This window comes from Canis lupus, chromosome 1, assembly GCF_011100685.1.
Source record: "Canis lupus familiaris isolate Mischka breed German Shepherd chromosome 1, alternate assembly UU_Cfam_GSD_1.0, whole genome shotgun sequence".
Classification (NCBI taxonomy): Eukaryota; Metazoa; Chordata; class Mammalia; order Carnivora; family Canidae; genus Canis; species Canis lupus.
The window spans coordinates 119,062,683-119,086,744 of NC_049222.1; the positions used below are offsets into that span (position 1 = coordinate 119,062,683).

The 24,062-nt window shown below is 40.8% G+C and overlaps 1 long non-coding RNA gene and 1 pseudogene across 1 annotated transcript; both read right to left on the reverse strand.

Annotated features, from left to right (window-relative positions):
• Positions 1 to 17,942: 17,942 nt before the first annotated feature.
• Positions 17,943 to 22,802, reverse strand: LOC111098307. Its single transcript, XR_005354783.1, has 3 exons — positions 22,379 to 22,802; positions 21,542 to 21,681; positions 17,943 to 18,640 (listed from the first exon to the last, which is right to left on the reverse strand). It is a non-coding gene; the product is annotated as an uncharacterized LOC111098307 (long non-coding RNA).
• On the reverse strand, positions 21,958 to 22,368 carry LOC100686029 (annotated as a pseudogene).
• Positions 22,803 to 24,062: the final 1,260 nt, after the last annotated feature.

The following is a 24,062-nucleotide window of genomic DNA, read 5'->3' on the forward strand; positions in this document are numbered from 1 at the left end:
CTTGTGGATATTTGCAAGTTTTTTTTTTCCATTTTATTAAAGCTGCTGCCAGTCTTGGCCTAGGCGAGGGCGCCTTGCCCAGCTGGCCTTCCTGCATCCTTCCCATGCACCTTCTCCACCCTCTGGAGAGATGTCCTACCCATTCTGCCCTCTGCTTTCCTTCTCCTCCATCTTCTCTCCTGGCCCCTTATTATATAGACCCCTCCTCTTCTTCTTAAGGATATAATAATAATAATAATAATAATAATAATAATAATAGTAATAAGAATATCTTCCATTTTATGGAGGATTTAGTGCCAGACAGTTTTTTTTCTACCTGTATTTGCTCATTTAATTTTCCCAATAACACTCTGGTCACAATAGGTGCTATTATTACCCTCAGAAGTGAACAAAACCAGCGACATAATTTGTAGGGCCCAGTGCAAAATGAACATACAGGGCCCTTTGTTTAAATCTTATTAAGATTTGGGGATCCCTGAGTGGCTCAGTGGTTTGGCGCCTGCCTTTGGCCCAGGGCGCCATCCTGGAGTCCCGGGATCAAGTCCCACGTCAGGCTCCCGGCATGGAGCCTGCTTCTCCTTCCTCCTGTGTCTCTGCCTCTCTCTCTCTCTGTCTATCATAAACAAATAAATCTTTAAAAAAAAAATCTTATTAAGATTTAACAAGAGTTAAATAAGGAGTGGGATAGCAAAGCAGTAAGCCAAGCACAGAGCCCTCCAAAGTGTGGGGCCTTCTGCTCCAACGCAGGTCACAGGCCAGGAAAGCTAGTCCTGCGGTGGGGAGGACTAGAAGGAGGTCAAGGGAAAGTCTTGCATTTTGATGTGAGGAGCTTGCATTTAACCCAGGTCTGTACCTCGCAGGGCCGACTTGTCTGTCTAACTGCTCTGCTGTCCTGTGGGAATCTCCTGATCAGTCTCTTTCTCTGGTCTTGCTTTCCTTCATTCAACCAACAGAGTGGCCTCTCTGAAACCACTCTGAGCACAGCGTACTCCTGCCTCCTCTGGGCCACTGCCTTGGAGTGAAGCCTAAACTCCTTGGCACAGAACCCAGGGCCATGTTGGATCTGGCCTCTGCTAGTCCCCCAGCCAGCCCCCAGTCTCATCTCCTCCCCACATGTACTGCATATGCTTTGGTCATCCTGCCCTACTTGAAGATCTGGAACATGCCATGCTCTTTCTTGCCTTCTTGATTTTTCATGTGCTCTTCCTTGACATCCCTGTACCCTCAAGTCTCTAGCAAATTCATATTCATTCTTGAATATCCAGTGGGACTCTTCCTTTCTGTCCAGAGCATCTTTGAATCACTCTAGCAGAGCTGGCACCTTCCTGCTCTGTGCTTTCTGTCTCATTAAGTCATGTCTGTCCAGGTGCTTTGTTGTAGTATGTACGGTCATGTGTTTTTCGTGTCTGTCTCAGACTGTGCTGTGCTGTTCATGGGCAGGAACAGTGTCTTAGATGGTCCTGTGTCTCCTGTGCCTGCCCCAGGGCTTGACATTAGGCACATGTTAGATCAATGCTAATTGTGTTGACTTAAACTGAGGACCTGCCTGAGTAGGGCTATGATGATGGTTTAACTGGAATAGGAGAAGAGTTGACGGCATTGGCTATTGGCGACAGACCCAAAGTGTCATCAGACTAAAAGGATGTAGGTTAGATCTCTATCTCTAACAGTTGTGTGTCTGTGCTCAGCTGGGACCAAGGGCAGGCACGAACAAGAGTGTCTAGGCCTTTCGCTGCTGTGAGGTCACACCGGATCATGGCACGTGAGCCCATCACTATGAGGACGGTCCCTTAGAGAAACCGTGGGAAGCTCCTGTCCCTTGAGGTCACCATGGGGGAAGAGAACATACTGGTTGCTCAAATGTGGAAGGAAATGATTTTCTCTTCTTCTTCCCTTAGGTAATTAATTCATACTTCAAAGAGAATTTCAACTTTATGCAATGATTTATATTAAAGCCCCGAACAGAAAGTATAAAAGCAGCAGATTTGCTAAATAAACCTAAGTAATTAGCAGTCTAACCAGTATTTTCAAGTTTATTCTTTTTTTTTTGTTTCATAGGTATGTGCTTTTCAACTTCCCATTCTGCTGAGGCTACGGAGTCCAGGAGCCTGGCGACGTGACCATCATCACAAACCTTAGAGTGTGTTGCCTGCCATGGGGGAAAAGGTAGGATCATTTCTCTCAAGAAAACTTTTGTGGGTGCTTTTGGTGATCCATTTTGAGTCATGTTTTGGGAGCATTTTGAGTCATGTTTTGGGAGCATTTGAACAGATCTTGAGTGGTTGTCACAACCTGCTGAAAAGGGTGTTGCCTGAGGACAGTGGCCCTTCTCTTTGCATATGTAGAGTTTTTCTGTAGTTTTCCTCTTTCTCTTGCTCTCTCTTTCTTGATATTTCCTTAGATATTTAGAAAGACTTGGAGTTTTGTCCTAATGGTTAGTATTATAGTTATACCTTTGTATAATACCTTCAATACCATCCCCTTTTCTGGTACAGTATATTAGGTCCCCTACCATAAGTAGTGTTTGGAATAGGTGATAAATCTTTTTCCATTTCTTCTCTTTACTCCTGCCTCTGATTTAAAACAAAATTATTTTACTCATAGTAAACACCAATATGGCAATTGGTGAGTTTCTTCTTCTTTTTTAAAGATTTTATTTATTTATTCATGAGAGACACACACAGAGAGAGGCAGAGACATAGGCAGAGGGAGAAGCAGGCTCCATGCAGGGAGCCCAGTGTGGGATTTGATCCCGGGACTCCAGGATCACGCCCTGGGCCAAAGACAGATGCTCAATCGCTGAGCCACCCAGGTGCCCTGAGTTTCTTCTTATATATATGCACCCCTCACTCCTCTCATTTTTCATATTTATATTTTTTCGTAGCTATATTTTATCTGTATTATAAAGTATGTCAATGTCTCATCCTGTCCTGGTACCCTCACCCTCAAATATGCTCAGGGCCCACCACAGGGTCCTTTCTCAACCCTCTCCAATAATTTCTTAGCTGTCTGAAGTTTGTTCTCTGGTAGATGCCTTCAGGAAGGGCTCATGGGAACAATATTCCCTGAATCTTCTTTGTTTATATATTTATTTATTTTCAAACAATCACAGACTTACAGAAAAGTTAGAGTACTACACCAAGAAGTTTTTCCCCTACAAATCATTTGAGAATAAGTTGCTTACATGATGCCTTATCACCCCTGAATACTTTAGTGTGTATTTCCTACAAAGATACTCACCTACAATAACCTCAATACTGGGAAAATTGCGTTGACATATTACTAACATCTAATACTCAGACACAACTCAAAGTTTCACTGAATTCTTTTTTTTTTTTAAAGATTTTATTTATTTATTCATGAGAGACACACAGACAGAGAAGCAGAGACATAGGCAGAAGGAGAAGCAGGCTCCATGCAGGGAGCCTGATGTGGGACTCGATCCCGGCACCCCGGGATCAGGCCCTGAGCCCAAGGCAGATGTTCAACTGCTGAGCCACGCAGGCATCCCATCACTGCGTGTTCTGATAACATCTTTTAAAGCAAAAAGATCCAGCCAGGATCATGCATTTCTTTAAGTGATCACTTCTCTTTCCTTGCTTCTATCTGGAACAGTTCCTCAGACTCTCCTTGACTTCGATGACCTCAATACTTTCCAAGATAACACACCGGTTAATTTACAGAGAATGTCACTCAAGTTGGTTTTATCTGATGCACATCTTTGGGAAGAATAACACAATAGTGATGCTGTGTCCCCAGTGCATCCTATCAGGTGTCACACAATTTTGACTTGTCCCACTACTGATGCGTTCACTGTGATCACTCAATTGAGGTGATGTTTGCCAGGCTTCTCTGCTGTTAAGTTACCTTTTCCCTCTTTGCAGTTAATTAGCACTTTGTGGGGATATACTTTGAAACTGTGTAAATACTCTGTTCCTCCTCACACTTTCAATTCATTCATTCATTCATCCACTCACTCATTCATTCATAGCAGACTCAAGGTTTCCTATTTCATTTGGTAGATTATACTCCAGTATTATCATTATTTATCTTGAAGCTCAAACTGTCCCAGATTTGCCCCACATTTGCATCTATGTCTATCATCCATCCACCCATCCATCATTCATCAATCAATCAATCAATCAATCAATCAATCACATACCTATGCATCTAACTGGAATCACACCAATACCTCCAATTCCAAGTCAGTATTACAGGGGGGCGGGGCAAGATGGTGGAGGAGTAGGGTCCCCAAGTCACCTGTCCCCACCAACTTACCTAGATAACTTTCAAATCATCCTGAAAACCTACAAATTCGACCTGAGATTTCAAGAGAGAACAGCTGGAACGCTACAGAGAGAAGGGTTTTTGCTTCTAACAAGGTAGGAAGGCCGAAAAAATAAAGAAGAATCCACTGGGGGGAGAGGCCTCATGAGGAGCTGGGCTAAGGGGGTCGGCAGGAGCCTGGGGACAGGAGAGCCCAGCATCGGAGAAGCGGGAACTTTAAAAATCTGCACTGGATTCTTGCCTGATGGAAAGACCCTCAGCAGGTAACTCTGGGGAAACTGCAGGGAGGGGGGGCAGTGGGGCCTCCAGGTGCCCGGGGTCACTAACAGAGGAGGTGTGCCCGAGGGAGAGCGCCCCACACACCGCTGGCCGAGGTCGAGAAAGGGCTGGGGCGCACCTGGTGGGGCCTCGGGGAGAAGCCGGTGGGTCGGGGGGGCTCTGGGCTGAGGGGGCTGCACCCTGCTGCCTTTGGGAGCACGATTCCAGCAGCACAGGCCCCGGACCCTAGGGCGCCGGGGGACACAGCCCGCGATCCTGCGCTCCCCCGGGACAGGTGGAGATGGGGAGGTCACAGGACAGAGGGGACGCTCCTGCCGCCAGGTGCCCCCCCAGCTGTACAGGTCAGTGCCTCCCGCTCCGGAGCATCCAGGCCAGGGTGGACTGGATGCTGCGGTGGTTACTGCAGGAGGCGACTCCAGGGCTGGGAGCTGGTGGTGGCCAGTGGGGTTGTTCCTCCTGGTGTCACCCTGTGCCTGGGATGGAGCGAGGCCCCAGGGGACAGAGGCCTCACGGGGTCAACAGCTCCCACTGAGCCCGGCACCTGGCAGGGGTGCACACACCTGAGAATCCGCACAGCAGTGCCTCCCCCAGAGACCAGCTGGAAGGACGGGGGAAGAGCAAGTTCTTGGCCCAGCAGCGCTGGAAAGCTCCAGGGGAAGTCGAGGGATTTACAGTGTATAGAACCAGAGGATACTCCTCCTTGTTTTTTTTTTTTTCTTCCTTTCTCCAGTACAACTCGTTTTTATATCAGACTGTAAATTTCCCATTTTTTTCTCTTTTCCCACCTTAACTACAATATTTTACCACCTCTTCATTTTTAAGATTCTTCCTTTTTGACTTTCATATTTCTACAATTACAGGTCCTAGATATATTTTCCACTTCTAGATTCCCTTCAACAGACTCAACTTAATTTTGGGAGATACGCAAGATATGTTTTGTGTTTTTTGTTTTCTCTGCCTCATTTTATTCTACTATGGCAGAAGTTAATACCTTCTAAAACTTGACCAGTAGGCACCCAGAACCAAGTGGTATACCGTGCTGGTTCATTCTGTGAGATTCCTCATTCCCATTCTGCCCCCCTCTTTTATCTCCTTTATGTTGTGGAGGTCAATGCTGGGGCCCTCTACAAGTATTTCTGGTTTATATAAATTTGGGCCTGAGCATCTTCTAACATACAAACTTAATATACTCAGAAACAAGAGGATCACCCTCTAGCACCCCTCAGTAGACTACATTCTCCCTCCACTACAACTTCTTCACCACCACCATCTCCCAGTCCCCCCCCCCCGCATTTTTTTCTTCTCCTTTTTTTCTTTTTTCTTTTTTTCTTCTTCTTTAGGATTCCTGGCCTTTTATTATTTACAATTTTGTTTTAAAATTTGTTTTTTCACGTTAGTGGGCCTTTTGTTTTATTTTGTTCTGATCTTTGTTTTCAATTTCTGGTCTCTGACCTCGGCAGAATCATCTAGGGTGAAATTTATTTAGGTCATGGTTGATATTCTTGATGCAGCCCACTCATACAGCCACTCTGCACTGAGTAAAATGACTAGAAAAAGAACTCCCCACAAAAGAAAGAATCAGAAACAGTACTCTCTGCCACAGAGTTACAGAATTTGGATGTCAGAAATTCGATGTCAGAAAGCCAATTCAGAAGCACAATTATAAAGCTACCAGTGGCTCTAGAAAAAAACATAAAGGAATCAAGAGACTTCATGACTGCAGAATTTAGATCTAATCAGGCTGAAATTAAAAATCAGTTAAATGAGATGCAATCCAAACTGGAGGTCCTAATGATGAGGGTTAATGGGGTAAAAGAAAGAGTGAGTGACATAGAAGACAAGTTGATGGCAAGGAAGGAAGCTGAGGAAAAAATAGAAAAACAATTAAAAGACCATGAGGAAAAGTTAAGGGAAATAAATGATAGTCTCAGAAGGAAAAAAAAAATCTATGTATAATTGGGGTTCCAGAGGGCGGCGAGAGGGCCAGAGGGCCAGAGGGCCAGAAAGCATATTTGAACAAATCATAGCTGAGAACTTCCCTAATTTGGGGAGGGAAATAGGCATTCAGATCCAGGAGATAGAGAGGTGTCCCCCTAAAATCAATAAAAACCACTGTTCAACACCTTGACATTTAATAGTGAAACTTGCAAATTCCAAGGATAGAGAGAAAATCCTTAAAGCAGCAAGAGACAAGAGATCCCTAACTTATATAGGGAAAACTATTAGATTAACAGCAGACCTCTCCACAGAGACCTGGCAGGCCAGAAAGTGCTGGCAGGATATATTCAGGGTCCTAAATGAGAAGAAGATGCAGCCAAGAATACTATCCAGCAAGGCTCTCATTCAGAATAGAAGGAGAGATAAAGAGCTTCCAAGATAGGCAGAAACTGAAAGAATATGTGACCACCAAACCAGCTCTGCAAGAAATATTAAGGGGGACCCTGTAAAAGAAAGAGGAAGCCCAAAGAAATAAGCCACAAAAGCAGGGACTGAATAGGTATTATGATGACACTAAATTCATATGTTTCAATAGTAACTCTGAACGTGAATGGGCTTAATGATCCCATCAAAAGACACAGGGTTTCAGAGTGGATAAAAAAGCAAGACCCATCTATTTGCTGTCTACAAGAGACTAAAATTGGAGAACAAATTACCATTCAAATGGTCCTCAAAAGAAAGCAGGGGTAGCAATTCTTATATCAGATAATTTAAAGTTTTATCCCAAAGACTGTAGTAAGGGATGAAGAGGGCCACTAAATCATACTTAAAGGTTCTATCCAACAAGAGGACATAACAATCATGAATATTTATGCCCCTAATGTGGGAGCTGCCAAGGATATCAATCAATTAATAACCAAAGTTAAGACATACTTAGATAATACACTAATATTGGGAGACTTCAACATGGCACATTCTGCAAATGACAGATCTCTAAGCACAACATCTCCAAAACAGCTTTAAATGATACACAGGACCAGATGGATTTCATAGATATTTACAGAACTGTACATCCAAACACAACTGAATACACATTCTTCTCAAGTGTACATGGAACTTTCTCCAGAATAGACCAATTCAGTATTACAAAGTTCATTCTATTTTACTCCTTTTCCATGTTTGTATCCCTTTTCTTCAACAGTGAGAAACCGGTTCCTATTATCCTTAATGTAGTAACTTGTTCGACTCTCCTGCAAGTAACAGATGCCCCAGCTTGGCTGCCACATTCACCCCTTGCATGGACACTATCCTTATTCTGCTTGGGGTCTCACTCCCCATTTCAGGATGGCCCCATGTGGATGCCTCTCACCCCACTTAGGCGTTTACCCTCTGTGCCCCATTCATCATACTTGGCCTCTGACTCCCTACATTGGGATGCCTCCCCACCTTCTCTCTACTCACACTGATGCCCCCTTCCCCTGCTTGGGCTTTGGCACTCCAAGCAGATTGTTCTTTTCATCCCATTGGGATTCTGAGTTTCTATGTCAGGCTTTATCCCCCTTGTGCCCCAATACTCCATGGCATACCTCCTTTGTGTCGATGTTTTCCTCTTCCCACTCAGGCTCTGCTAAGTGCCCTCCTTTGTGAATGCCTTCCTCAACCCACTTTAGGCCATTGTGGCTGCTCCCTGCCCTCATCCCCGCCCCCTGTGCAAGTGACTACCTTGTTTTCTTCTACCTGCTGGCCGAGTTAGCACTGAATTGTTCAGGAAGGGAAGGAGGAAGATGAAGATGGAAGAGCCGATATCTGATATCTCATATGCTTGTAAGAAATTGGTCTGTGACTTTATACTTGAAAGGTATTCAGGATATAATCTTTGGTGAACAGGATCTTTCCTGGAGGATCTGAAATATGCTACTCTTATGTTCTGGCTTTGAAGGTTGCTCTTGAAAAGTTTGGCGCCAAGTTAATTTACTTTTCTTAAAAGTCATTCCATCTTTTTGCCTAAATGCTGAAAATCTTTCCCCCTCTTCTTTATAATTTCATTGTTTAACTAGAATATGTCTCAGTGTTGACCATTCTGGGTTGATTTTCCCAGGTATTTGGTGTGTCTTATAAATATGAAGGTTCAAATCTCCTTTTATTTTAGGGAATATTTTTTTTTTACAAGTATTTTTTCACTTCCATTGCATTGATTCTCTTCTCATGCATATGTTGGCACTTTTTTTTTTTTTTGCTTGTCTTCTATGTCTTTTTTCTCTTACGCTTTTTATTCCTTTCTGCATTTGTTTTAGTTTCCCCCCTTTTCCCTTATTTTCATAAGTTTAGACTCTTACCATGCTTCCTGTGGTTTCTAATCATTCCTTCAGGTTTAGTCTTCACTCCTGAGTTTTTTTTTTTTCTTTTGTTTAGATTTGTTTCTGAGCTCTATCAGCTCCTTTCATACATGCTTCATGTTGAGCCATCTCATTTCTGATCTTCTCATTTCTGTTGTTCTTTCATAGCTTCTACTATTTTCCTCATTTCATTTAACTTACTGGGAAATATGAGCTCACTGTTTTCATCTGCTTTGTACTTATATTATTCTGGGGAGTATTTATTTTCTGAATATATGTCATGGGAACCATTTTTCTCTCTCTTTTCGTATTTTTGGGTGGAGGATTGACTATCATCATTTCTGTTGCTGAAGTTGTGTTTTTATCTATCTATTTAAAGATTTATTTACTGGAAGAGAGAAAGAAAGAGAGCGCATATACGTGTTGGGTGAGGGGTGGAGGGAGAGGGAGAGAAGCAGACTCTGCTGAGTGCAGAGCTGATGGAGGGCTCTATCTCACCACCCCAAGATTATGACCTGTGCCAAAATCAAGAGTCTGTGGCTTAACTGACTGAGCCACGGAGTTACCCCTGAAGTTGTATTTTTAGAAAGAAGTTCGTCTGTAGGGGGTGGGGGTTGGCCAGAATGTCTTCCTCTCCTTTCTGATTCTATCACAAAGTATTTAGTGGGTTTTGTGCATTCTTCTCTTCAGTGTTTTGTGATATTTGCTTCTTCTTGTCCCCTCTCCCTCTAGTATTTTTTCTCTTTCATGCCCAGGTGTCCTGCCCAGATGGACTTAGGCTCTACTTCCAGCTGTTTCTCCTCAATCCTCAGTCTGGGCTCTGCCTTTCTGGAAGGAAGCCCACTGTGTGCTCCTAAGAGTCTTTTTTTTTTTTTTTTATGATAGTCACACACACACAGAGAGAGAGAGAGAGAGGCAGAGACATAGGCAGAGGGAGAAGCAGGCTCCATGCACCAGGAGCCCGACGTGGGATTCGATCCTGGGTCTCCAGGATCGCGCCCTGGGCCAAAGGCAGGCACTAAACCGCTGCGCCACCCAGGGATCCCCTAAGAGTCTTGATGGTCAGCTGCCTAGCACCTTTTGGCCTTCCTGTAGTGGCATCCCTCTCACCATGAGGCGCCTCCCAGTTTTACCTGTTGTGCCTAGATCCACACCTGAGTGGGAGCCCCTCCTTTCAGAACTGACCACTAGGTGTCAATCTCTCATTTGCCCAGCACTTAGAATCTGGGTTTTTTCTATTTCTGGCCTGCTTTCATTTTCTTGTAGGTCTTACTTCTGCCAGTGGTTGTCCCTGCCCACCTGTATTATATTGTTGAGAATTCTTTGTGGCCTTGTTTTGTTGATGATGTCATCCATGAGTTTGGTCTTTTGCTATACTACTTAATCTCCTTTTTAAGCAGGGATATGGGGAAATTACAAAACCATGCTGTTAACACTTATATCTTATTTTCCTCTTCCTTTTGTCTGTTTTCACAGCTTGGACCCCATCCATCTCTGGTGCTTTTTGATTGGGGCTTAGAAGAACCCTCTAAGGACCCATTCTATATAGAATGACTCATTTCATTCTCTAGTGATAAATTCTTGGCTCTTCTTCATATTAGAGGTATTGGCTGTGCAAAGTCACATGAGGGAGCAGCAAGCTCTCAGGATTCTTATGAGGGAAAGGGGAAAGCCAATAGGATTTTTAGAATGATAAAAATTCACATTAGTATTTTTGTGTGTTTTGTTTTGTTTGGAAGTGATCATGTTACAGTGTTTTAGGACTAAAAAGCCTGATTCAGTGCCATATACCCATAATTAAAGTAAAGGAAGCATCTTTTGTCTTCATGTTTTTGTCCTTTTCCCCCTCTTACATTAAGTCTATTTCATTTTAGTTTTGGTTTATTAATTAATTGTAATAATTTCAGTAGCATCATGACCTAGAATTTTCTGATACCAATGTTTTATTCTGGGTTTGAGGTCAGACCTTGCCTTACTATTAGGGTTAGTATTGCTCATAATTTTGTATTTTGGGTGTAACCATTCTCAGAATCAATTTCAAAACCCTCAGTTTATTGCCACTTTCTGGACTGTAGCAGAATGAGTATAGTTTTTAGATATCTTTAAGAGATTGTTAATATCTTGTAAAGTATGATAACCAATCCTTGTATATTTAACATAAATATGATTTCTTCTTATAAATTATGACTTTGATCTTTGTCATGTTAGTACATTACATAACTCACTAAATTTTGATCTCAATTATGTGGGTGGAAAAAGCAAATCAGAAGAATTGAGGTTAAATGGAATAGAAGAACCAGAGGAAAAAAGAGAACTTACTCAAATGCATCAGATCAAGTAGAATTTATACCAAGAGTACAAGGTTTATTTACCATTTGAAAATTAATCAATGTGCTTCATCAGATTTACAGAAAGAGGAAAAATCATTTGATAATCTCAATAGACACCAAAAAGCATTTGGTCCATTTCTAAATTAATTCAAGATTTTTGTATGGAAACACAAAAGATCCTGAATAGCCAAAGCAATCCTGAAAAAGCAAAACAAACTTGAAGGCATCATAATTCTGGACTTCAAGCTATATTACAAAGTTATAGTTGTCAAGACAGTATGATGCTGGCACAAAAACACATACGTAGATTAATGGAACAGAATAGAAAACCTAGAAATGGGCCCACAACCATATGGTCAACTAATCTTTGACAAAGCATGAAAGAATATCCAATGGAAAAAAAGATAGTTTCTTCAATAGTGTTGGGAAAACTGGACCTCCACATGCCAAAGAATGAAACTGGACTACTTTCTTACACCACACACAAAAATAAACTCAAAATGGTTAAAAGACCTAAGTGTGAGACAGGAATCCATCAAAATCCTAGAAGAGAACACAGGCAGTAACCTCTTTGATGTTGGCCATAGCAACTTATTAGATATATCTCCAAAGGCAAGGGAAACAAAAGTTAAAAATGAAGTATTGGGACTTCGTTAAGATAAAAACCTTTTGCAAAACAAAGGAAACAACAAAACGAAAAGGCAGCTTATGGAATGGGAGAAGATATTTGCAAGTGACATATCTGATAAAGGGTTAGTATCCAAAATCTATAAAAAACTTATCAAACTTAACACCTAAAACCCAAATAATCCAGTTAAGAAATGAGCAGAAGACATGAAAAGACATTTTTCCAAAGAAGACATCCAGATGGCTAACAGACATGAAAAGATGCTCAACATCACTCATCATCAGGGAAATACAGATCAAAGCCACTATGAGAAATGACTTCACACCTGTCAGAATGGCTAAAATTAACAACACAGGAAAAAATAGATGTTGGCAAGGATGTGGAGAAAGGAGAACTCTCTTCCACTGTTGGTGGGAATGGAGACTAGTGCAGACACTCTGCAAAACAGTCTGAAGATTCCTCAAAAAGTTAAAGATAGAACTACCCTATGATCCAGCAATTGGACTACTAGATACTTATCCAAATGATTAAAAAAAAATGCAGCTTAAAAGGGGCACATGTACTCCAATGTGTATAGCAACATCAACAATAGCCAAACTATGGAAAGTGCTCAAATGTCCATTAATTGATAATGGATAAAGATGTGATATATGTGTATATATATATACACACACACACACACACACACATACACACACACTGGAATATTACTCAGCCATTAAAAAGAATGAAATCTTGCCATTTGCAGTGACAGAGTTGGAGCTAGAGTGTATATGTTAAGCAAAACAAGTCCGAGAAAGACAACTATCTTGTGATTTCACTCATATGTAGAATTTAGGAAACAACAGATGGACATGTGGGAAGGGAAAAAAGAGAGAAGGAGAGGGGGAGAGGCAAACCATGAGAGACTCTTCACTATAGAGAACAAATTGAGGGTTGTGGAGGGAGGTGGGTGAGGGATGGGCTAAATAGGTGTTGGGTATTAAGGAGGGCACATGGTGTGATGAGCCCTGGGTGTTATATGTAAGTGATAAATCACTAAATTCTACTCCTGAAACAAACAGGCAAACAAAAAACCTCAACAAATTAAGATTAGAAAGTAACTCTAACAGTCTCATAAAGAGGAACAACATTATACCTAATGGTAAACTATTGAAAAGTTTTCTCCTAAAATTGAGAAAAAGATGAATTGTCTGTTCTCACTGTTATCCATCAGTGAGCTGGAGGCTTTAGGTAGAGTTAAAGGTAAAAAAGACAATAAAAAGAAACAAATGTCATGAAGATCTAAAGAAGAAAAAGTAAAATTATTTTCATGTTCACATGACATAATCGTTCATATAGGAAATCCTAAGGAATCCACAAAAACATTACTAGAACCAATACACGAATTTAGAAAGATTATAAGATCAAGGTCAGAATAAAAAATTCAGTTGTATTTTTGACATTTGTACTTTCAGCAGAGCAGTGGAGGCAAAGCCTGACTTCAGGGTGTTAAGAGAGAATTGAAGATTCTGATTTAAGTGAAGATGGGATAAACACATTCCACCTTACTTTCCCTCTGAAAGTAGCTAAAAACCCTGAGAAGAATGCATAAAGCAGATATCACAGGACTCTAAAAAGTAAATTGTAGCAGGCATATTGGGGAAGGAAACCAGAACATGAAATACAACTATCCAAGTGGTGGCTTTATTTTTTCTTTCTTTTCCCTCCTTTTCTACTGGCTGGGACCCAAAGATAACTTGATCTTTAAAACTGCATCCTGGCGCAGACAGAAATATCTGAAAGAGAAGCCCTTTCTTTCTGGTTTAAGGAACAGAAGTAATGGCTGAAATTTCCCCAAATTTAGTAAAAGATATAAAATTACAGATTCAAACCAAGTGAACCCCAAATGGAAAAACTCAAAGAGATTTATAGCCAGACACATCAAAATCAAACTTCTACAAGCAAAAGAGAAAGAGAAAGAAAAATCCTAAGAGTAGCCAGACGAAAAACAATTGTCTATAGGGGAACCATGATTTGAGAGATTTATTAGCTACCATGGAGGACAGGAGGCAGTGGAAACATTTTTAAAGTGCTGAATGGGAAGAACTGTCAAACCAGAATTCCATATCCAGAGAAAATGCCCTTCACAAATGAAGATAAAATAGAAACTTTCTTAGATGAAGGAAAACCAAGAGAAGGTATCACCAGCAGACCTGCTTTAAATTAATGTTAAAAGTTCTTTAGGCAGAGGGAAAATGATGAAACTTTTGGAGGGAAACTTGGAATTTTGGGAATAAGAAAGAGCAACATAAATGGAAAATATGTGGATAAATATGCCACATTAAGTTATCTAAGATGTGTATGATGGCTGAAAACAACAAGGATAACATGACCTGGTGGGGTTTTCATTGTATGTAAATGCAATGGTATGACAGTCACAACAGAAGTGAGGGGGGGTAAAGGGTCTTATGTGGGGATAAGGCTTCTGTCTTTCATCTTGAAGTGGTAGAGGGTGATGTCAGCAAAAATGGCAGAGTAAGGACACCCAAAAGCTTCTCCTCCCTTAAAGCAAGGAGAATGTTGGCAAAAATTGTCAGAATCAATTTTCTGAGAACTCTGAAGGCTTGCAGAATATTTATTTTTGAAAAGTGGCTGAATCTCAGTAAAAACAATGAGTGTTGTGGTTTAAGTTGATTTATTTCCATTCCTCCTTCCTCACTCCATGGTAACTTTGACAACTAACAGCTTGCTTTTGTGGTGAGAACCACCAGTCTGGCAGGCACTGGAGGGGGCAGATGTAGTTGGAGCTTCTTCAAAAGCCCCATTCCCAAGATTTGACTCATCTGGTGGTTCCTTGTAAGACCTCACTCACATGACTGTCTTTATTTGACCTTACTGGAAGCCCACCACAAAGCCTTTTCCCTGGGAATGTTTGTGGAAAACAATCAATGGCAATTGTTTTAACATTTCAGCTGCTTAAGGCAGTGAGTAATATTGGGGCAAATAATAGGCAAGCCAGAGGTATACAAAGAAAAGCAAGGGAATTATATGTTCATAGGGGCTTTGAAAAGCTCCAACATATTCCTGGGAATCTAGAAGGCCATGCACATGCCCAGGGATGTGCACATGCTCAGAAAAAACCTGAGAAGGTCCTGTGCTTTTCATCTTTGGCTAACTTTGAGGGTCTTTGCAAGCAGGAAGTTAAGGCTGAGGCAGAGTCATAAATTGCCTCACTGAGTGTTGAGGGTGTGCCTCAACATGAATAAAGAGTCCCTCAGCAAAGACTAGGAAACTTACTGGCTTCAAGAATTTAAGGAAATCTGTCCTGTCACGAGCTGACCACAAAGTTAACTTAGCAGAGGCTTCAGTGTTCACATACAACAAATGAATATATATTTTATAGTTTAGAAAAGTCATTAAACAAAGCAACAGCAACACCAACAAATCTTGGGGATGGAGAGTGGAATCTGATATTCAGAGTTGTCACACTATAGTATTCAAAATGTTCAGTTTCCAACTAAAAACAATTATGAAACATTCAAAGAAATAAGAATGTATGCCCCTTCATAGGAAAAATATAGTAGCCAATAGAAAGTGTCTAGAGGAACCTCAGATGTTGGATTTAGTATACAAAGATTTGAAGTCAATTATTTTAAAGAGTTAAAAGAATGAAAGGAAGACCATGTCCAAGAACTAAAGGAAAGTATTAAAATTATCTCATAAAATAGAGATTAGCAACAAAGGGTCAGAAATTACTTAAAAAGTGCAAAATAGCAATTCTAGAGTAGAAAAGCACACTACCTAAAATAAAAAAATTGAGGTGCCTGGGTGGGTCAGTTGGTTAAGCGTCTGCCTTTGCCTTTGGCTCAGGTTGTGATCCCAGCGTCCTAAGATTGAGGTTCACATTGAGCTCCCTCCTCCATGGAGAGCTGCCTTCTCCCTCTTCCTCTGCTGCTCCCCCTGCTGGTGTGCTCCCTAGAGTGCTGTCTCTCTCTCTGTCAAATAAATAAAATCTTAAAAAAGAAAGAAAGAAAGAAAAATTCACTAGACAGGATCAACAGTGCATATGAGGAAGCAGAAGACTCAGTGAACTTAAAGAGGTCAATTGAAAAAAAAAAACAAAAAAACAAACAAACAAACAAAAAAAAGAGGTCAATTGAGATTATCTAGTCTGGTGAACAGAAAGAAAAGAGGATGAATAAATATGAACAGAGCCTCAGAGACCTGTGGAGCACCAGAAAGCATATGCATAATGGAATCCTAGAGGAAGAGAAGATACACACACACACACACACACACACACACATATATATATACATACATACATACAATATATATACATATGTGTGTGTGTGTATATATATATATAGGACAGAAGTAATATCTAAAGAAATAATGGCATAAAACTTCCCAAATTTGATGGAAAACATTAATCTACACATTGAGGAGCTCAACAAATCTCATATAAGATAAACTCAAAGAAATTCACACCTAGACACATTATAATCAAAGACACGTTGCAATCAAATTGCAATCCAAAGACATCTTTCAAAGAGATCTTGAAAGCAGGAATAGAAGTGTCGCAGCATGTACAAGAGATCCTTAACAAGTTAATTTCTCATCAGAAATCATGGAAGCCAGAAGGTAGTGAGATGTTATATTCAAAGAGCTGAAAGAAAAAGATGGTCATCCAAGAATTCTATATGCAGCAAAGTTATCTACCAAAGATAAAGCAGAAACTGAGACATTGCCAGATAAACAAAAACAGAGAATTTGTCACTAGCAGACATGCTCTGGAAGAAATACTGAAGGAAATCCTTTAGGCTGACATGAAAGGACACTAGACAGTAACTTAAATCCATCTGCTAAAATAAAAGTCTCTAGTTAAGATAAATAGGTGAATATAAAAGATAGTATGAATGTAATTTTTATGACTCAGTTTTTTCTCCTGATTTAAAAGACAATGGCATAGACCTAAATCCAAACATATCAATAATTATATTAAATGTAATCCATTAGGCAGCCTGGGTGGCTCAGCGGTTTAGCACCACCTTCAGCCCAGGGTGTGATCCTGGAGACCCGGGATCAGAGTCCCATGTTGGGCTTCCTGCATGGAGCCTGTTTTTCCCTCTGCCTGTGTCTCTGGCCCCCACCCCCCATGTCTCTCTCTCTGTCTCATGAATAAATAAATAAAATCTTTAAAAAAATAAATGTAACCCATCTGTACACACTAACTGAAAGTATGAGACTGTCAAATTGGGCTAAATCAGAGGAGCCAACTATCTGCTTTCTACAAGAACTCACTCTAAATATAACAGTGTAGGTAAATTAAAAAATAAAATACTAGAAAAAGATAGACTATGCAAATACTAATCAAAAGACTGGAGTGGCTATATATATTAATATCAAATTGTCTTCAGAGGAAGGTAAATTACTAGGGATAATGAGGAACATTACATGATTCACCACGAAGACACAGCCATTCTAACTGTGTATGCACCTAATAACAGAACTTGGAAATACATGAGGGTGCCTGGGTGGCTCAGTCACTTAAGTGTCTCTGTTCAGCTCAGATCATGATCCCAGGGTCCAGGGATCAAGCCCTGCATCAGGCTCCCTGCTTAGAGGGAAGCCTGCTCTCCCTTTCCTGCTCCCCCTGCTTATACATGTTCTCTCTCTCTCTGTCTCTGTCAAATAAATAAATGAAATCTTAAAAAAAAAAAAAAAGGAAAAAACTTGGAAATACATGAAGCAAAAACCTTATTGAACTGAAAGGAGAAATCCACAGTTATAGTTAGAGACTTCAACATTTCTCTCTCAATAATTTATATAACAAATAGAAACTCTACAAGGTTGTAGAAGAATTGATCAATACCATCAACGACCTGAATCTAATTGACGTGTATAGAACACTCCATCTACCAACAAAAAAAATACACATGCTTTCTAAGCACATATGGGATATTGACCAATATGATACCTTGTGTCATAAAATAATCTTAATTAAGTTAAAAGAATTAAAATCAAATGACGTGTGTTCTCTAAGGCAAAGTGGAATTTAATAGAAAATAACAAGGGATAAATCGTAGATTGTGATTAGAAACAAATTGTATTGGTTTGCTAATCCTGCATAACAATATTACCCCAAACTTAGTGGTTTGAAACAACACACATTTATTATCTCAAGTTTCTTTGGGTGAGGAGAACTGACATGGCTTAGCTGAGCCCTCTGCTTCAGGTCTCACAAGGCTGCAGTTAAGGTGTTGGCCAGGACTGGGGTTGTCATCTGGAGGTTCCACTGGGGAAAAATCCACTTCCCATTTGTGGTGTTTGGCAACATCTAGCTTCTTGGGGATGTAGAACTGAGAGCTTTAGTTTTTTCCTGATTGTTGACTCAAGGCATCCTCAGCTCATAGAGGCTAGCTGCAGTTTCTTGCCACTTAGAATTTTCTAACATGGCCTTTTGTTTCCTCACATCCAACAAAGGAGAAAGTTCCCAGAGTGTGCCTGCTAGCAAGATGGAGTTTTTTATAATGTAACACGACAATGGGAGTAACGTCCCGTCACCCTCATCCTATTCCGTTGGTTAAAAGCAAGTCAGAGGTCTTCATACTCAAGGAGGGGGATTAAACAAAGGTGTTACTACCAAGGGGAGGGGATTTGGGAAGATAGCTTAGCATCTGTCCATCTCAATCTAATCCCTTCCATGTGCAAAAATACATTCACTCCTTCCTAAGCTCTCTAAGAGACTCATCCCAATGTAGTATCTACTAGAAGTCAAAGAATGCCATCATCATCTATATTGGGTCCAGGTAGAGATGATGCTCCTGGCTGTTCTCTCAGTCTGTCAATCTGTAAAACTAATAAGACAATTTTTAGGCCTGTCCATCCCTCTTCCCCCTCCCAACAAACAACAGCAGAATAGGTATAGGATAAGAACCACAGACATTCCCATTCAAAAAGAAAGGGGAAGGAGAGGGACAAAGAGCCACTGGTTCATAGCTGTTCTGAAATACAGCCAGGCAAATGTTGGGAGTTCCTTGATTAGGATTCAAGGCCTGGGGATAATTATCTGTGGTTGTGATGTCATAAAGAAATATGTGTTTTGTCTCTGCCCCCTGGTTTCTGGCACAGAGCCCCTAACACCTTGTTATTTCCTGAATGATAAGGGTGCTAGGAATATCTTTTGTTCTAATATTTGGTTCGTGACACATGAACTTCTAAGGCCTTTAGAATCTCTGGAATGATGAGTGTCTTTTCTTGAGGATGTAGAACTGAGAGCTTTAGGTTTTTCTGATTGTTGACTCAAGGCATGAGATGCTAATGAGATGACTGGGGGCTGGGGTCCTTTTCTAGATAGCTTCAGAGTGAGGGTTGTTCCTGAGAAATCTCAAGGCATAATTAGAAGGTTGGAACTTTTTGTCCCATTTCCTGACCTCTGGGAAGGGAGGGAGGGCTGGAGGTTAAGTTTATTGCCAACGGCCAGTGATTTCATCAGTTACATACATACGTACATAGTGGAGCCTCTATAAAAACCCTAAACAGTGGGGTTCAGAAAACTTCAGCCTTGGTGAGGGAATCCACATGTCAGGAAGGTGGCATAGCCCAAAGTCTATGGGGACTGAAGTTCCTATCCTTGGGAACCATGCAGATCTCACCTTATGTACCTCTTTGGCTGTTTTCTTTATATTTGTATCCTTTATATTGTCCTTATTATAATAAACCAGTAAATGTAAGTCAAGTGTTTCTCTGAGTTCTGTGAGCTGGTACAGCAAATTATCAAGCCTAAGGAGGGGGTTATGGGAACCCCTGATCTGCAGCTAAGTCAGTTGGAAGGCCCATGGGACGCCTGGGTGGCTCAGTGGTTGAGCCTCTACCTTTGGCTCAGGGTGTGATTCCGGATTCCTGGGATCGAGTCCCGTGTCGGGCTTGCTGCATGGAGCCTGCTTCTCTCTCTCTCTCTCTCTCTCTCTGCCTCTCTCTCTCTGCGTCTCTCATGAATAAATAAATAAAATCTTAAAAAAGAAAGAAAGAAAGAAAAGAAAGAAAGGAAAGAAAGGGAAAAGAAAAAAAAGAAAAAAGAAAGAAAAGAAAAGAAAAGAAAAGAAAAAAGAAAAGAAAAAAGAAAAGAAAAGAAAAGAAAAAAGAAAAGAAAAGAAAAGAAAAAAGAAAAGAAAAGAAACACAGGCCCAGGACTTGCAATTGGCATCTGAAGTGGATCAGTTTTGTAGGACTGAGCCCTTAACTTATGGGCTCTGATACTAACTCCAGGAAGGTAGTATCAGAACTGAATTGAATTGTAGAACATCCAGTTAGTGTCCAGAGAGTTGGAGAATTGGTCCTCAGTGTGGAAAAAACCTCATACATTTGGTATCAGAAGTGTGAGTAAAGGAACAATTTTTCCTTCATGTTTTGGAGCTCTGATCTCTGGAATCTGAACCCTTTCACGAAGGGTCGCACCTGAGTTTTATCAGCCTGCCTCCTGCCAACAGAATTTTGGGGGTCCTAGAGCTTCCTTTCATTTTGTGCTCTCTGTCCCTTTTGGTCTGTTCTCTTAGTTTCTGCTGAAATAATTTTCTCAACAAACTTTTAGGCCTTGCATGGATTTTACTTAGATTTGCTCCACTATAACAAAGCCGCACATGCACAGATCTTTTTTGAGATGAGCTCTTCTCTACCTGGGGCTTCTGCCAAGAGGGTTGGGAGACAATTTCCTAAGCTCCTACAGGCTCTGTCTGTGGTTTGATTGAGAGGATCTGAGAGGCCCACCCTTAATCTCTTGAAAGGGCCCTTTGTGTGATTGAATACTCTTGACTTTTTTGCTCTTTCTGAGATTTAAGGAAAAGGTTGCACAGTCACATCCCCAGCTGTTTCTATAGGGCATGCTTTCCCCACAGTGCTTGGAGGCCATTTAAGTAGTATTTGCTATTTGGGAAGGCTAAGAATTTAAAAAATCATCTAGTTCTGGTTCCTTTTTATTTAACAATTTTTCTCTTATCTCTTTCCTCTCACAGTTTCCTATAAGCAGCAAGAAACAAAACAAAACAAAACAAAAAAACCCAGGCAGGGCCTTTAGTACTTTGCTTGGAAATTTTCTGGTCTGGATAACCAAGTTCATTATTTACAAGTTCAGTTTTTCATTTAACTGCAGGAGACCCTGTAACTAAGCTCTCTGCCACTATATAACAAGGATCCCCTTCCTTCCTTTTCCAATAACATGTTCCTCATTTCCTTCTGAGCTTTGACTGGTGGTACCCTCCAAGTCCAAATTTCTCCCAGCAGTCTGTTGAAAGCAGTTTGGGCTTTCTCTATGATACTTGTCAAAATTCTTTTAGCCTCTGCCCGCTACCACTGTGTTTTTGCTATTCGTTACAGTAGCATCCTAGTTCCAGATAACAAAACCTTTATTAGTTATCTATCGCTGCTGTGGAATAAAGGATTAACTCAGCAGATCTAGGTTGTCTAAACCTTGCACGTTCCAAAGAAAGGTCTGGTCCTTGCCTGGCTCCTGGGAAGTAACTTCTACTCCTTTTGAGTAGCCTGCCTATTAAGAGTGTTTACCTAAAGCTTTAGGCCATACCAGATAGTTTATGCTAACACTATGGTTTATGGTGGGGGCTACATGGGATGTGCCTGCTGTCTGGGAAGGCTGGATATTGAATGTCAGTCATGCAGGGAGTCAGCTGGGCCTATGGAACGAACTTCCTATAAAAATCTTGGGTACCAAGCCTAGGTAATACTCTGTATGAGCTGTCACATACCATGGCTGGAGAATTAAGTGCTGTCCACAGGACTCCACTGGAGAGGACAACTGGAAGCCTACGCCTGGTGTGTCTTGCACTCTGCTTTACGCATCTTTTTCTGCTGCCGATTTTAATCTGTATCCTTTAGCTGTAATAAGCTAAAAGAAGGGGGAAGGAGAGGGACAAAGAGCCATTGGTTCATAGCTGTTCTGAAATACAGCCAGGCAAATGTTGGGAGTTCCTTGATTATAATGGCTTTGCTAAATTACATGAGTCCTTCTAGCAAATTATTGGACCTGGAGGTGGTCTTAGGGACCCCTGCACACAACCTGTATAACACATTACCACAGATTTATTTTTAATTATTATTATCTTTTTGTTGCATAAATTAACCTATTTATTATAGGCCTGCAATGTCTCAAATGGTGGGGCTTCTACTGGTCTTTCAATTCCTTCAGTCTCCTTCTGATGGCTGACTTGAGGGTGAAGGCAGTAGTGGTGTCACAGGCCCAGGCACCACCTGCTACTGTTTTCATGCAGGAACCACAATGCCATGTTTTCATCTCAATTTTGCCCCAGAAGGAGCAAGTATCCTTGGCATGCTGGCTTATTTCAATCTTCCTCACCATTTTCCTGAGGGAGGCACCGTAACGGGTCCCATATTTACCAATGATGCCAACATTCTTGATGCATTTAGCCATGTTGCTGCAAACTGGGTCTGAGCCCAGAGAACCAAACTACCACAAATTTAGTGACTTGAAAGGAAACACGCTTGTTCTCTCATAAGAATCTGGGCACAGATTAGCTGGGTCTCACAGGGTTGCAATCAGGGAATTGGCTGGACTGTGTTCTTACCTGGAAGCTCATCCAGGGAAGAATCTGCTTCTGAGTTCACTCAGGTTGTTGGCAGAACTCATTTCCTTGTGGTTGTAGGACTGAGGGTTCCAGCTTCCTGCAGGCTGTCGACTGCCCTCAGGCCCTTGAGGCTGCCTTCAGCTTCTTGGCAAGAAAGCCCTATGGGTCTCCCATCATGGCTGCTTATTCCTTCACTGTCAGGTAGGGAGAGACAGTCTGTTAGGTGAGTTTGATAGCAAGATGGAGTCTTACATCATATAATGGAATCATGGAGTGATATCCCATCACCTTTTATCATACAATGTTGATTAGAAGCAAATCACATGTCTGCTCACCATCACAGGGAGGGACTGTTCAAGAGTATGATACCAGACGGTGGGATTATTGGGGAGGTCACCTTCGAGTGTGTCCAACACAAGTCTTAATTAGGCGTTTCACTGTAAAGGGAAAGAAAAATAGGGAATTAACCAGAAGGTAAAGTCAAAAGCTTTTTGAGATCGGGAAAAATGTGCTGATGAGAGTGATTCAATAGATAAGAAATAATTGATGAAATGCTGCTTTATGGGTTAGCCATTCTATTTTTTTTTTAATTTTAAATGAGGTAAAAATTCTTATTTTGTCTTTCATAGATCAGAAAATACCTAACTTATGGGCCATTTCCCCAAGATTAGAGTAAGGAATATATATGCCAGGGAAAGTCCAAGAAATGGTGATCATTTGGGATATGGGAGAAAAATCTTAGAGCTTATATTTTTATTCTTTTTATGCTACCTTTTACCAATTTTTATTTTTATTTTTTATAATATACATGCGATATCAGTACAATATTATGAATAATTTATAAATATATGCACATTTGGAGAGCATGTTAACACATTTTTTCCTGAGAAGGTACCAAATAAAAAAAAATTACAAAGTGCTTTTCCCATTTATAAGTTTGTGTTTGGGGAAAAGATTTCATTCTATTTAATTTCTTCACAGAGTGTTTTGCAGAAGTTATCACTTAAAACTAGTTTTCTGCTCAGGCCCTCACATTTATGAAAAGGTATCACTAGATCACGACAGGCCATTTGAGGTAGTTTTTAAAGTTTCTGTTTATAAATTTTAAGGTTTAGATATTACTCTTGCAGAACACTTTTGCTAATACAAAACAGATAGTAATGTTTCTATTTCAATACTTACCAGTTTCCCTAAGCCTAATAATTCTATTTTAGTAATAATAAATGTGACATATAACCCAGGTTAATTTGGTTGAATTTATGTTAAATACTGATAGTGGGACCATTTTCTTACATATTAGGGCCCTTTCCTGGCTTATAGCTGAATCTGCTTAGAAAATGATTTAAGCCCAATAACCTATGAACTGTAGCAATCTTAATGAGAAGGAGTTTGGTACACTGCCTTTTATAATATTCCTGCTCAATGAAAGGATTCCGGAAAGACTTGGTATTTAAGAATTGCCCACAATGCCATTTTATTTGTCATTCTAAGATAGACTCTGGGCCTCAGGACACCCTATGTGGATATTGCTACTGAAACCCTTGTAGAGATGCCCTATCGATTGTGTGGCAATGTATTTGTCTGGGATGGCAACACATATTTATCAGCCTCCTGAAAAACATGGTTTTTAGTCTTCAGCTTTTGAGCAGTTTTGCCTACAGAAAGACCCCAGTGCAGTGCCCCC